The sequence below is a fragment of the Dendrobates tinctorius genome, unplaced genomic scaffold (genome assembly GCF_039654945.1).
Source record: "Dendrobates tinctorius isolate UK_male_01 unplaced genomic scaffold, ASM3965494v1 ptg000029l, whole genome shotgun sequence".
Lineage (NCBI taxonomy): Eukaryota > Metazoa > Chordata > Amphibia > Anura > Dendrobatidae > Dendrobates > Dendrobates tinctorius.
In genome coordinates, this window is record NW_027361697.1 from 42,765,188 (window position 1) to 42,780,187 (window position 15,000).

A 15,000-nucleotide genomic window follows, 5' to 3' on the forward strand; every position below is an offset into this window, starting at 1 on the left:
TGGGTTTTAAGCATGCTGGGCTTAACTGCAGACTGCAGCTGAGCAGATGTCAGCTGTAAACTACAGCTGACATCCTGCTGCAATGGGCCCCGGCGGAGCTAGCACAATTTGCTAACAATCCGCTTGACCCCTTAGATGCTGCAGTCAATAGCAACATCCGGATAGTTTACAGAGGGAAGGAGCCCTTCTTTACTCCATTGGGCACCCCACAATTGTGAGGTGCTGCTGTTTGCCATAGCAACCTGAAGCCACTTACCTACAGGGACTGTAAGCTACGGTGGCCTGTTAGGTTCTCCCATAAGTAGGTCTGACGCATCAAGTATCAGTGTAAAAGCTGACAGGTCTGAAGCACTGCGATACATAAATGATGCAGTATATTAGACTATCAATCACAGTGTAAAATATTCAAGTTCCATAGTGGGACTACTTAAAAACAAAAGTTCAATAAAATTTGTAAATATGTAAAAAAAAATACAAAATAAAAAACGAAAAAAAAAAAGGAAAATGTTTTTCCATTAAAAATGCTGCTTATATGTGAAAACAAAAATAAAAAAAAATACACAGAATTGTTAACATCACACCCGGACTATTAAATGGACGCATTATTTAACTTGCACAATGATCACTAATAAAAAATACGTAAAAAAAGTCAAACATACTGTTTTATCTTCATATACTCGTATCTGCCTAAAAACGGTATATAAATCGATCAAAAAGTCTTAAGCACACCAAAATAGTATAAATGTTAATTTCAACTTATCCCACCAAAGCAAGGATGTACTTAGATCTGTTTCCAGAAAAATAAAAAAACGTATAGCTCCCAGAATAAGCAGATGCAAAAGCAAATCTTTGAAAAAAAAGTGTTTTCAGTGTGAAAAAGTGGCAAAACATAAAAAATGTATGAATTGGGTATCACTGCAGTCATACTGAGATGAAGATTAAAACCGCCTTATCACTTTTACCACACACTGAACAGTTTGAAAAAAAAAAAAATCCTGAATGGTTTTGTTTTCTTATTTCAGCTCCACAAAAATTAAAATAAAAAGTAGTCAAAAGGCAATTATGTACCCAAAAATAGTCCAAAAAATCAGTCGACTCATCCAGTAAAAAATAAAACCTTTTACTGGCAGAAAAATAAAAAAAAAGTTAAAGCTCTCAAAATACGGCAATGCAAAAACTATTATTTGTAAAAAAAAAAAAATCCTTTTAGAAAAGTGCCACGTGGCGCTCCTACACCCACTATAAAAAAACCCTATGCACGTCAGCAAATTGTGAGAATCTACTGACCGAATACAAAAATAAATATTAGATATATCCTCTATGCATTTTATAGTGGTTTAAAAACAGTACATGAGCTTGATGTCACAAAGTATTATGACTGGAACGTTGGTTTTTACTTTTTAGAGGATTCATTTGTGATCAGAGAGCTCCATATTGGACTAAACAGAGTTGCCAATTCAACAAATTAGTGGACCCATGGAAGACATTTTTCTGGAGCAAAATATTGGGACTGACATTAGAACAGCACCGCTACCAACAGTAGTATCTTTGACATTGAGAATATGGGGGATTTCCACATTAGTGGTAGCATAAAGACTCAGGAAAAGCAATATGGATTTGCAAAATCCATGCTCCCAAAAACAAATGACTTGCCCCCCATATTAACATTTTTCAAGCTGCAATATCTACTGAGTGCTAATTTCTAAAAAAAAATCTGTGGGGTCAAAATAGTAACTACACCCACTGTCACGATGATGGGACATCAATGACGTTATTAATGGTCTGAGGAAAGTTCTGCCATGCTGAATGCACTTGGGAGTGTAAATCATCAAGATCCACTGGCTGGAAGTTCCCTTTGCAATTGCCGAAAAAAGATGTCCAAGATATTCGTATTGGGAGACAAGTCAGGAGATGGTGCAGGCCATAATAACATATTTAGACGACGCAAGTTTCTTCCCAGTAGCAAAATCAACATACAGCCTGGTGTTATCTTGGTGAAAAATGACTCTTTGGACTTTTTAAAGGTTTAGCTGCACCACTGGTCCAACAATCAAATCAATGTAAGTTAGCATAGCTAAGCTGTTAATATAGCTTGGATCAGGGGTGAACCTAGCCTCTCTGCTGCATGAGGCGAACTGCAAAATGGCGCCCCCCCTGTAGTAAAATTAGTACAAATAAATCTGGCTTACTCTTTACTAGTCTAACCTGACGCATATGTAAAATACATACACTTTTAAATAGCAATATATTTGAAACATCGATCTTTACACTTGTCTTCAGGGACTCAATGCAGCCTGAGGTGAAGTGATCAACTTGCTTCACTTTAGGTGTGCCCCTGACCAGGGAACAGTGCTTGCTGTATCGCTTCTTCCCCGGCGGCCATCCTTGTGGTACTGATGCGGCACATGGGCGACACACAGTTGCCATATGGACACGGATATCTCCAGTACCGGTTTTTCCAGTACTGGAAGTATCAGGATGTGTGAAACCAGCCTAAAACTACATTCACACGTTCAGTATTTGGTCAGTATTTCACATCAGCATTTGCAAGCCAAATCAAGAGTGGGTGAGAAATCCAGAAGTGGTGATGTGTTTCTATTATACTTTTCCTCTGATTGTTCCACTCCTGATTTTGCCTTACAAATACTAAGGTAAAATCCTGAATGTGTGAACGAGGCCTGATAGCGTGTTTCTGTTACTTCTGACTACCCACAGACAGAAGTTGCAGTCACAAGATGGCGCCGATAAAAGGTGAAGACGGCAGCAGGGAGTATAGGACCTTAGGTTAGAAACACCACTCCAGGGCAGCCCCCCAAAATAAAACACAAAGTGGTGCTAACATTAGAGTGCAGAATCCCAGCATTACATCTACACCTAAATACATACACTGGGAAACCTAAAAAATACAGCAATGACCCAATAATCGGAGCAGATTGTTAACAACGAAAAATATATATATTAAAGACGAAATGTGGAAAAACGCAGTGTTTCTGCATTTAGGACCATAGCACAGGGGGCAGACAACCTGGATATATCAGCAGCACCCAGGGTGTAGGATTTGGGGCCATTTTGCTGACACAAATTACTTGTGAATAAAACGTGATCAATTTTATAAATTAGTGCTTAGTAAGGCTGTGTGCCCACATTGCATTTTTAAGCGTTTGGCGCTGCGGAAACACTTAAAAAACACTAACAAAACGCATCACACTGATTTTCAATGCAATTCACAATTGCTGTGTCAAAACTGCGGATTTTTCAGCTGCGGAATTGCATCGCGGTAAAATCTGCAGCATGTCCATTAATTTTGCAGAATCGCGGTGATTCCGCCGCCATAGGATTGCATTGAAACACTCACTTTGCACATGTGGCCATGCCCACCATGCGAAAAGTGAGTGTTTAATGTGCGGATGGTACCCAGGGTCTGGAGGAGAGGAGACTTTCCTCCATGCCCTGGGTACCATATTCCTGTAAAAAATAGAATTAAAATAAAAAATAGGGATATACTTACCCTCTGTCGTCCCCTGGAGTCCTCTCGGCCCTCAGCGGCACTGCCGGCAAGTTTCATTCCCAGGGATGCATTGCGCGAATGACCTATGATGACCTCTGATGACGCATAGACAGCATCAATAGTAAAAAGTTGGTCACACTTGTCAAGCACTATGCTTGACAAGTGTGAAACCTATCAATCACTTTTCCAAGCAATGCTTCAAATCGCTTGGAAAAGCGCTAGCATTCTGCAAGCTAAAAACGCTTGCAAAACGCTTGTGTTTTGCGGGAAAATGCATGCGAATTCCGAATGCGTTTTACACGTGTCAGGGAGTTGCGGAAATGCTGTGGAAAATTCTGCAAAATTTATGCAATGTGGGCACATAGGCTAATAGTGTAACAAATGCTGTAAGAACACCTCGTACATACGCGACTTCGCTCCGTACACTTCGTACATACGTGGCTTCGCTCCATACACCTCGTACACATGCGGCTCCACTCCATACACCTTGTACACAGACTGTTCTGCTCTGTACACCTTGTACACACACGGCTCCGCTCCATACACCATGTACACACAGCTCTGCTACATCCACCCTGTAAACCCCTCCTGACCCCACACATAAACTTCCCCTCATCCAGCACCATGACAACCAGCACATCAGAGTCCTGCATACACTGAGGCCCCTGATCATGTGACTCCTGACTCCTCCCCTCCTGTGACCTCATCAAAGGTCCTGTGCGCAGAGAACAGCCATTTATGAGCAACCCAAGCAGATGCAGGGGAGGAGAATCTGCCGCCCTCTATCTTCAGGGACGCACCACCGCCTCAATCAGAGTGCTCAACTTGCAACAGCCCTGATATGGGGCTATTCCATTCACTGTTATCCACCCCCACGCAGTGTCCACAGCCAATTGAATAACCACAGACATCAGGTCTCGGGGATAACAGTTGCTTTACTTCAGCAGAACGGTGAGAAATAACATGGAGTAATGGTAACAGTTCATGTGGGGAATCCACGGCCAATACAGTTCAGGATTGGATTCTGACACAGAATTGAGGTTCTGGAGCTTTAAGAACCTGTATTAGTTGGGAGCAGTACTTGCAGGTATTTATAAGAAGCTCAAAGTCTCTTGGTAGCATAAAGGCAGAAGAGGGAATATATGGCAATATGTACAGACCTGAAATCCAGTATTCATTTCCTCAGCTGGTCACGGGACGTGCAGAAATATACTTGAAGTAAATAACGGATAATTTGCGGTGAGGCGGAGGACCCTCGATTTCCTCAACATGCAGAGCAATAGGTTCTTCTGTACACATTTAGTGCGACCTAGTACTGTAGAAACATGCCTTAAACCGGACAGCAGGGATCCAGGGTTAAGGAAAAGGTTAAAAGTAGTGTTGAGCATTCTGATACTGCAAATATCAGGTATCGGCCGAAATTCGCTGTATCGGAATTCCGATACCGAGTACCGATATTTTTTCAATATCGGATACCGGAATCGGAAGTTCCCATAATGCAATGAGCCACTGTTGTGGCTGTGATTGGCTGCTGAAATTATGTCATCATGATGTGCGGTCTGTGCGCATCATGATGCGCGGTCTGTGTGGGCCTGCCGGGGGTCTATGCGGGCTGCTGGCGGTCTGCACGGGCCTGCCGGGGGTCTGTGCCGGCTGCCGGCGGTCTGCTCGTGCCTGCCGGGGGTCTATGCCGGCTGCCAGGGGGTCTGTGCCGGCTGCCGGTTGTCTGTGCGAGCCTGCCGGGGGGGTCTGTGCCGGCTGCCGGCGGCCTGTACGGGCCTGCCAGGGGTCTGTGCCGGCTGCCGGGGGTCTGTACGGGCCTGCCGGGGGTCTGTGCCGGCTGCCGGGGGTTCTGTGCCGGCTGCCGGCGGTCAGTACGGGCCTGCCAGGGGTCTGTGCGTGTGTGCAGGCATCGTCCGATTGGACTGCAAGTCCCATTGGGCGATGCCCGCTACAATGACAGTGATTGACACATTAGCCAATGATGGGATAGTAGTAGTCCCATCATCCAGCTAATGTGTTGAGTGTAAAAAAAAAACCAAAAAAAAAACATACATACTACATACATACAACATACATACTACAGACATACTTCATTTCAACTACATTCATACAACATACATACATACTACATACGTATATACTAAATATATACTACATTCATACAGCATACATACTACGTACTACATACATACTTCATATATACTACATTCATACAGCATACATACATACTACATTCATACAGCACACATACATACTACATATATACAACATTCATACAACATGCATACATACTACACACATACTACATATATACTACATTCATACAGCATACATACATACTACATATATACTACATATATACTACATTCATACAGCATACATACTACATACATACTACATACATCATTTCAACTACATTCATACAACATACATACATACTACATACATACTACATATATACTACATTCATACAGCATACATACATACTACATATATACTACATATATACTACATACAGCATACATACTACATACATACTACATACTACATACATACTTCATACAGCATACATATATACTACATACTACATACAAACTACATATATGCAACATTCATACAACATACATACATACATACTACATACATACTACATTCATACAGCATACATACATACTACATATATACTACATTCATGCAGCATACATACATACTACATACATACTACATATATTCAACATTCATACAACATACATACATACTACATACATGCTACATTCATACAGCATACATACATACTACATACATACTACATATATACAACATTCATACAACATACATACATACTACATACATACTTCATATATACTACATTCATACAGCATACATACTACATACATACAACATATATACTACATTCATACAACATGCATACATACTACATACATACAGCATTCATACAACATACATACATACTACATACATAATACATTCATACAACATACATACATACATACTACATATATACTACATTCATACAACATACATACTACATACATACTACATTCATACAGCACACATACATACTACATATATACTACATTCATACAGCATACATACTACATACATACATACATACAACATACTTAAAACATGTTACAGATATACTACATACATACTACATACAATACATTCATACATTTATACAATACATACATATAGACATACAGTACATATAACTTAGAGTACATACTCACCATTACTTGTCACTTTGATCCCCGAAGCCAGTGTCATCTGTGAAAACAATATAAAAAAAACAAACCACCAAATACTCCCTGTTCCCCAGAAATCCACGAGTGTCCCACGCCGATTTGCCATGGGGAACAGCAGCATCAGCTGATGCGACCGTTCTCTAGGGGCTCCAGGAATTCAATGACGGGAGGTAGGTATTTTTCCGCACTGTATTCCTCCGCCACTGTAAAAAAAATAGTCCCTAGTCTCACTTTATGGCAAAAGCTGCGTGGGAATCTTCTCACACAGCAATGCCAAAAGTGAGACTAGGGACTATTTTTTTTTACAGTGGCGAAGGAATACAGTGCGGAAGGATACCTACCTCCCGTCATTGGATTCCTGGAGCCCCTAGAGAACGGTCGCATCAGCTGATGCTGCTGTTCTCCATGGGAGATCGGCGTGGGACACTCTTGGATTTCTGCGGAGCAGGGAGTATTTGGTGGTTTGTTTTTTTCATATTTTTTTCACAGATGACACTGGCTTCGGGGAACAATGTGACAAGTAATGGTGAGTATGTACTCTATGTTATATGTACTGTATGTCTATATGTATGTATTGTATGAATGTATGAATGTATTGTATGTAGTATGTAGTATGTATGTAGTATGTATGTAGTATATCTGTAGCATGTTTTATGTATGTTGTATGTATGTATGTAGTATGCATGCTGTATGAATGTAGTATATATGTAGTATGTATGTATGCTGTATGAATGTATGAGATTCAATGGCTAGCACATGATAGGTACGGGGGTATGGTGCTAGTGAAGGAGGCTCATGAGTCCCACATAAATGTCTATTAGAATCACTGCACACATACACTTAAGGAGTATTTGCTTATTAGTGAAATTTATTGAAAGCAAGTGCTCTTATAGTGATTGCGACAGAATGACGTTTCGGTCATTCAAGACCTTGACCACATAAGTCGCCTTGAACAATGTAGTGGTTCATGAAGGATGTGGTCCTTATGATCAAAAATTAGGGACAGTGAGTATGCCCGTAGTAGTTCTGAACTAAGGGCTGTCCTGAATTAGGTAATGGTCACTTATGCCTTTAGGTTAGCCAGGGTCAGAGCGGTCGCTCTATGTGGGGTGGTGGCGAGACGGTGGAGTGTGTTAACACTCAGTTGTAGCAAGGAGGAGGCACTCATTGGATTCCTGGAGCCCCCAGAGAACGGTCGCATCAGCTGATGCTGCTGTTCCCCATGGCAAATCGGCATGGGACACTCGTGGATTTCTGGGGAACAGGGAGTATTTGGTGTTTTTTTTTTTTATATTGTTTTCACAGATGACACTGGCTTCGGGGATCAAAGTGACAAGTAATGGTGAGTATGTACTCTAAGTTATATGTACTGTATGTCTATATGTATGTATTGTATAAATGTATGAATGTATTGTATGTAGTATATCTGTAACATGTTTTATGTATGTTGTATGTATGTATGTAGTATGTATGCTGTATGAATGTAGTATATATGTAGTATATATGTAGTATGTATGTATGCTGTATGAATGTAGTATATACACTCACTGGCCACTTTATTAGGTACACCTGTCCAACTGTGTGTTAAGACTTAATTTCTAATCAGCCAATCACATGGCGGCAACTCAGTGCATTTAGGCATGTAGACATGGTCAAGACAATCTCCTGCAGTTCAAACCGAGCATCAGTATGGGGAAGAAAGGTGATTTGAGTGCCTTTGAACGTGGCATGATTGTTGGTGCCAGAAGGGCTGGTCTGAGTATTTCAGAAACTGCTGATCTACTGGGATTTTCACGCACAACCATCTCTAGGGTTTACAGAGAATGGTCCGAAAAAGAAAAAAAATCCAGTGAGCGGCAGTTCTGTGGCCGGAAATGCCATGTTGATGCCAGAGGTCAGAGGAGAATGGGCAGAATGGTTCGAGCTGATAGAAAGGCAACAGTGACTCAAATTGCCACCCGTTACAACCAAGGTAGGCAGAAGAGCATCTCTGAACGCACAGTGCGTCGAACTTTGAGGCAGATGGGCTACAGCAGCAGAAGACCACACTGGGTACCACTCCTCTCAGCTAAGAACAGGAAACTGAGGCTACAATTTGCACAAGCTCATCGAAATTGGACAGTAGAAGATTGGAAAAACGTTGCCTGGTCTGATGAGTCTCGATTTCTGCTGCGACATTCGGATGGTTGGGTCCGAATTTGGCGTAAACAACATGAAAGCATGGATCCATCCTGCCTTGTATCAACGGTTCAGGCTGGTGGTGGTGGTGTCATGGTGTGGGGAATTTTTTCTGGGCACTCTTTGGGCCCCTTGGTACCAATTGAGCATCGTTGCAACGCCACAGCCTACCTGAGTATTGTTGCTGACCATGTCCATCCCTTTATGACCACAATGTACCCAACATCTGATGGCTACTTTCAGCAGGATAATGCGCCATGTCATAAAGCTCGAATCATCTCAGATTGGTTTCTTGAACATGACAATGAGTTTACTGTACTCAAATGGCCTCCTCAGTCACCAGATCTCAATCCAATAGAGCATCTTTGGGATGTGGTGGAACGGGAGATTCGCATCAGGGATGTGCAGCCGACAAATCTGCGCCAACTGTGTGATGCCATCATGTCAATATGGTCCAAAATCTCTGAGGAATGCTTCCAGCACCTTGTTGAATCTCTGCCACGAAGAATTGAGGCAGTTCTGAAGGCAAAAGGGGGTCCAACCCGTTACTAGCATGGTGTACCTAATAAAGTGGCCAGTGAGTGTATGTAGTATGTATGTATGTTGTATGAATGTATTATGTATGTATGTATGTATGTTGTATGAATGCTGTATATATGTAGTATGTATGCATGTTGTATGAATGTAGTATATATGTTGTATGTATGTAGTATGTATGCTGTATGAATGTAGTATATATGAAGTATGTATGTAGTATGTATGTATGTTGTATGAATGTTGTATATACGTAGTATGTATGTAGTATGTATGTATGCTGTATGAATGTAGTATGTATGTAGTATGTATGTATGTTGTATGAATGTTGAATATATGTAGTATGTATGTAGTATGTAGTATGTATGTATGCTGCATGAATGTAGTATATATGTAGTATGTATGTATGCTGTATGAATGTAGTATGTATGTAGTATGTATGTATGTATGTTGTATGAATGTTGCATATATGTAGTTTGTATGTAGTATGTAGTATATATGTATGCTGTATGAATGTAGTATATAGGTAGTATGTATGTAGTATGTATGTTATATGAATGTAGTATGTATGTAGTATGTAGTATGTATGTATGCTGTATGAATGTAGTATATATGAAGTATGTATGTAGTATGTATGTATGCTGTATGAATGTAGTATATATGTAGTATATATGTAGTATGTACATGTATGTATGTTGTATGAATGTAGTATATATGAAGTATGTGTGTAGTATGTAGCATGTATGTTGTATGTATGTAGTATGCATGTATGTTTTTTTTTTTTACATTCAACACATTAGCCGGATGATGGGCCTACCACTGTCCCATCATTGGCTAATGTGTCAATCACTGTCATTGTAGCAGGCATCACCCGATGGGACTTGTAGTCCCATCGGACGATGCCTGCACACACAAACAGACCCCCGGCAGGCCCGTACAGACCGCCGGCAGCCGGCACAGACCCCCCGGCAGCCGGCACAGACCCCCGGCAGGCCCGCACAGATCCCCGGCAGCCGGCACAGACCCTCGGCAGGCCCGTACAGACCCCCGGCAGCCGGCACAGACCCCTGGCAGGCCCGTACAGACCCCCGGCAGCTGGCACAGACTCCCGGCAGGCCCGTACAGACCGCCGGCAGCCGGCACAGACCCCCCGGCAGCCAGCACAGACCCCCGGCAGGCCCGTACAGACCGCTGGCAGCCGGCACAGACCCCCGTTAGGCCCGTACAGACCCCCGAGAGGCCCGCACAGAGCCCGCCCGCACACACAGACATGCACAGTGTCCGCCCACGCACCGCCCACACTCTTCCCCCCTCCCGAACTTGATGTACAAGGAAAGAAAGGGTTTTTTTTTAAATCCGATATTTCTGTCCCATTGACTTGAATGGGACTTCCGGTATTGGAATCGGCGATACACGATACTTTTTGTGTATCGGGCCGATCGAATCCGATCCGATATTTCTGGATATCAGATGGTATCACTCAACACTAGTTAAAAGTCTTCAGCCGTCTTGGCTGTAGAAGTCAGGGGAAGATCCAAGGCATTAGGCCTGGCTGTAAGTCTTGAGATGAAGAGAAGGATGAACCTCCAGGCTTGGAACCTGGAGGGGGTCAGGAGACCCCTCACATGAGGTCTGCTCTGGGTCACATCTTGAACCAGACTCCTCTGGGAACCTTCCAGAACCCTGTCTTGTCTCCACAGAGACTGGAGGTAGCTCCTCCCATTGAACCTTGGTGACAGGGTCACCGACCAATAGGATAACACTCAATTCCTATGTCAGACTTCACATTGTGAAATTAATATATAAATTATAAATATATGAGATTAGTGAGTAATGGATTCATTTAAACCATATAACAGTAAAAGGATAACTTAGGGGTGAGTTGAGGTGTTCAAAAGCTATTCACGGTCCAGGGTTACTTAAGGGGACAAACCCAGTCTGGACCGGGTCACTACAAACTTGCCTCATGGTAGGTGCGCCCCTGGCTAGGATGAAGACTAACGGCGTCTGGCTACTATACATTACGTCACTCCACACCATAATCCCAGGAGTAGGAATGGTGTCACATTCTCTCTTGAAGACCACTTCATGATGTGGCCCACGTTGTCTCCAGACCATACTCAGACTATCATTGCATTTAAGACAAAAGCAGGATTTATTGCTGAAGTAAATAGACCTCCATCCTAGCCTCCTTTACCATCTTCCATCATAGCCTTTGACAGCAGTGGTGTGAGGGCAATGGAACACTTGCAGCAGGATTTCTGTCTCGTGGCCCAAAGTTGTTCAAACAGCTTATAATGGCTTGTAAAGTACCTTTATACTGTAAATTTTCCTATAGCAATATTGCAGTTCCAATTTTCCAAAATTTCCATATGTACATAATATAGCACTTACCTATTTTCTATGGCAGTAAGGCAGTTCCAATTTTCTAGATTTACCATTCTAAACAATCCAGAGTGCAGCTTTGTTTTTCTTAGAATCACCTGTTCACACTAGTTCGGATGTCAGTTTTTCTGTTTTCATGATTGTGGGGGTTATACTGGAAAGTGTTTTTTCACACATGTAATCTTATACAGTGGGTCTATGCCAACCCTGGTTTGGTTGCTTAGATGTGTTTCTCACTCGAGATTTTCTCTGTTGTACCTTATTACATACCTCCTGTATATTATATTATATACAGTGTGGTACCTTATTATATACAGTGGCACATTTGGTGTATGTCTCTCCCTGAGGCATCTATCCACCTTGATGGCAAGGGACATGGCAGCCTCCAGCGACCTGGGGGCGGCATACTGCACCAGAGTATCCTGCAACTTTGGAGACAGAGCCTGCACAAAATGACCCCTAAGTGCAGGGTCATTCCACTGCATGTCAGTGGCCCGCCTCCTGAACTCTGAGCAGTACTCCTCAGCAAGCCGGGCTCCCTGCTTGATCCTACGGAGTCGGATTTCTGCCAGGGAGAAGCCATCAGGATCCCCATACACTAGCGCAAATGCCGCAAAGAACTTGGCCACAGATCGTAAGGATGGTGAATTGACTGGCAGGGAGAAAGCCCAGGATTGGGCATCCCCCTTCAGAAGGGACATAATGATTCCCACTCGTTGTTCCTCACTCCCTGATTAAGGACGAAGCCTGAAGTGTAACTTGCAGGCTTGCTGAAAAAACGAGTATTTATCTCTCCCTCCAGAAAACCTGTCAGGGAGGGATATCTTGGGTTCCGGCTGAGCCTGCACCTGAACCAAGGCCGCAAACCCCACCAACTACTGCAGCTGATGCACCACCTCACCACATAGCACCCTAAGCTCATCAATGAGGGGTTGAAGCAGTTGGGTAGAGACCTGTATGTGGGTCATGGCTCACCAGAAAAATTGGTAAGGGGTTGGTGATAATGTCGCGTAGACTCGTCATGTGTGACGCGACCCGCAGGTCGGTAACTAAAACGACAAGACAAACAAGGGAACACCGGGGACACAGTTACAACGGTGGGCCCTGCAATAGGGAACAGCGACATGGAGATCTCCTGCACTCCCCTGAGGCAGTGTCCCTGAACACTCCTAACGTTCCCTAAACAGGCTCTTCACCTGTCGCCGACCAGGATACCGGAATCCCTCACTAGCCCTGCACCTATCCCTTATTAGGGAACTGGTTAGTGCGGACACTGGTCCCACCGCTGTACTAATATAACATTAGGGAAAACAGCAAACAGGGAAAAACAAACAACTTAGCTTTCTCTGTTGCCAATGCACCTGAGGCAACAGAGTATGGCACCCAGACACAGCTTCCACCTGAAGAGCTGATACACCAAAGCTCTGGATGAGCTGCAAAGCACTGCTCCTAATAGCTCCTCTCTCCTCCTAGGTTGGTTGGGGAATGGACAATATCACCAACAGTGATTCAGAGCACCTGACACCTTTTTATAGGAGGGAGGGCAGGGTTAACACCTGCTGGCTAATTTAACGTGTAGTAACCCCAGTGGCCACCAGAGGCAAAACCCATTAGCAGCAACTAGGTTAAGAAAATAGTGGTTAGCTCCAGAGAGATTTTACTAAATATAAATTATTAGCAAAAATGCACAAGGCACTTCCTTATGCCAAGTAAAAGGACCTGACTTTCCAACAAAATTATTGGTTATCAAAAATAGAAGAGATCCCACATATTTTTTTTTAATTTACTTATTTAAAGTACAGGCGCCGGCTGATGAATACTCCCTCAGCAGCACCTACTCTCGCTGTTTTCAGCAACAGCAGGCATAGGCTGATGGAATTAGTACTTTCTCATCAGCCAACGCCTGTGACTGGTGGTAAACTTTTTACTTCCGTTAACAGCTGTGACTCACACTGTCATCTGACAACGTGGGAGCCGCAGGTCTCTGACCAGCGATAATAATCTTACCGCCAGTCAGACCCTGTGCTTTCTGCACTGTCGTGCAGATGACAGAGTGGCACTAGCAAACAACAGACGCCCATTCATGTTCAGACCCCCATTCATCAGAATGAGGTCTGGGTTTGGGTTCGGGTAACGTTCTGGTACCTGAACCAAACTTTTTTTTAGATGTTCTGCCAAACCCCCAGGACCACCAGAACATCCATGAGTTCACTCATCACTACGGCTGTCACACTTCAGTCACAGTGCCACACTTCACCTGGCAACATAAACCTTCTTCTCCTTCCGTGGACATCCATTGTAAGTTGTAGTGATGATTGCGTGCATACTAGTGCACCATATAAAATGTGGAAGATCAAACACTTTAGGCCATGTGCACACGCTGCGGTTTTGCTGTGGTTTTGGCCCTGCAGAACTGCAGCAGTTCTGCAGACATGGTACTTTACCATGTTAGCCTATGGGTTTTCAAAACCGCAGTGCTCACGCTGCGTTTTTTTACCTGCGGAAAAGCTGCGTTTTTTTTTCCGCAGCATGTCAATTGTTTCTGCGGATTCTGCTGCGGTTTCACACCTTTAACATAGTAGAGGTGTGAAACCGCAGGGCAAAACCGCAGGCCAAACCGCAGCAAAACCGCAGGTCACTTTACCTGCGGTTTTACCTGCGGTTCCGCGGGAAAAAACCCGCAGGTGAATCTGCAGTGTGTGCACGTACCCTTAGATGGCAAAAATCAAAGTCTGTAGTTCGGTATAACTTAGTTACGGACATCTGCATATGTAATGTTATCTGCTAAGTTTCATTTTTGTATATTTACAGTAATATCATCGATCCTATGTAACCCATTTTCTATGCATGCCTTGTGGGATTTATGCTCGTAACTTATTTTTAGTTTAATACATTCACAACAGACAACAAGACTCAAAGCCAGAACAGAAATTCCAATAAGACAAGGATTCTGGCTAATTGATTTTGAATAAATGCAAACAGAATTCTCGGAGCAATTCTGTGTAATCCTTCCCCGGATTAATCACAAATCAGAAAAGTAATTGCTTTTGCAATTGCAGAAATCTGAGAGAGGCTTATTAATAATTTTACATTTTAAATTATTAAATGAGAATCTGAAAATCT

At 42.9% G+C, this 15,000-nt stretch overlaps 1 long non-coding RNA gene across 1 annotated transcript in view; it reads left to right on the forward strand.

Moving 5' to 3' along the window:
* The first annotated feature begins 4,225 nt into the window (after nucleotides 1–4,225).
* The window catches only part of LOC141085979 (uncharacterized), a 41,501-nt gene continuing 30,726 nt past the window's right edge, over nucleotides 4,226–15,000 (forward strand). Inside the window, exon 1 of the long non-coding RNA XR_012231450.1 lies at nucleotides 4,226–4,459. This is a non-coding gene — a long non-coding RNA (uncharacterized lncRNA). The remainder of the gene's footprint in view (nucleotides 4,460–15,000) is intronic.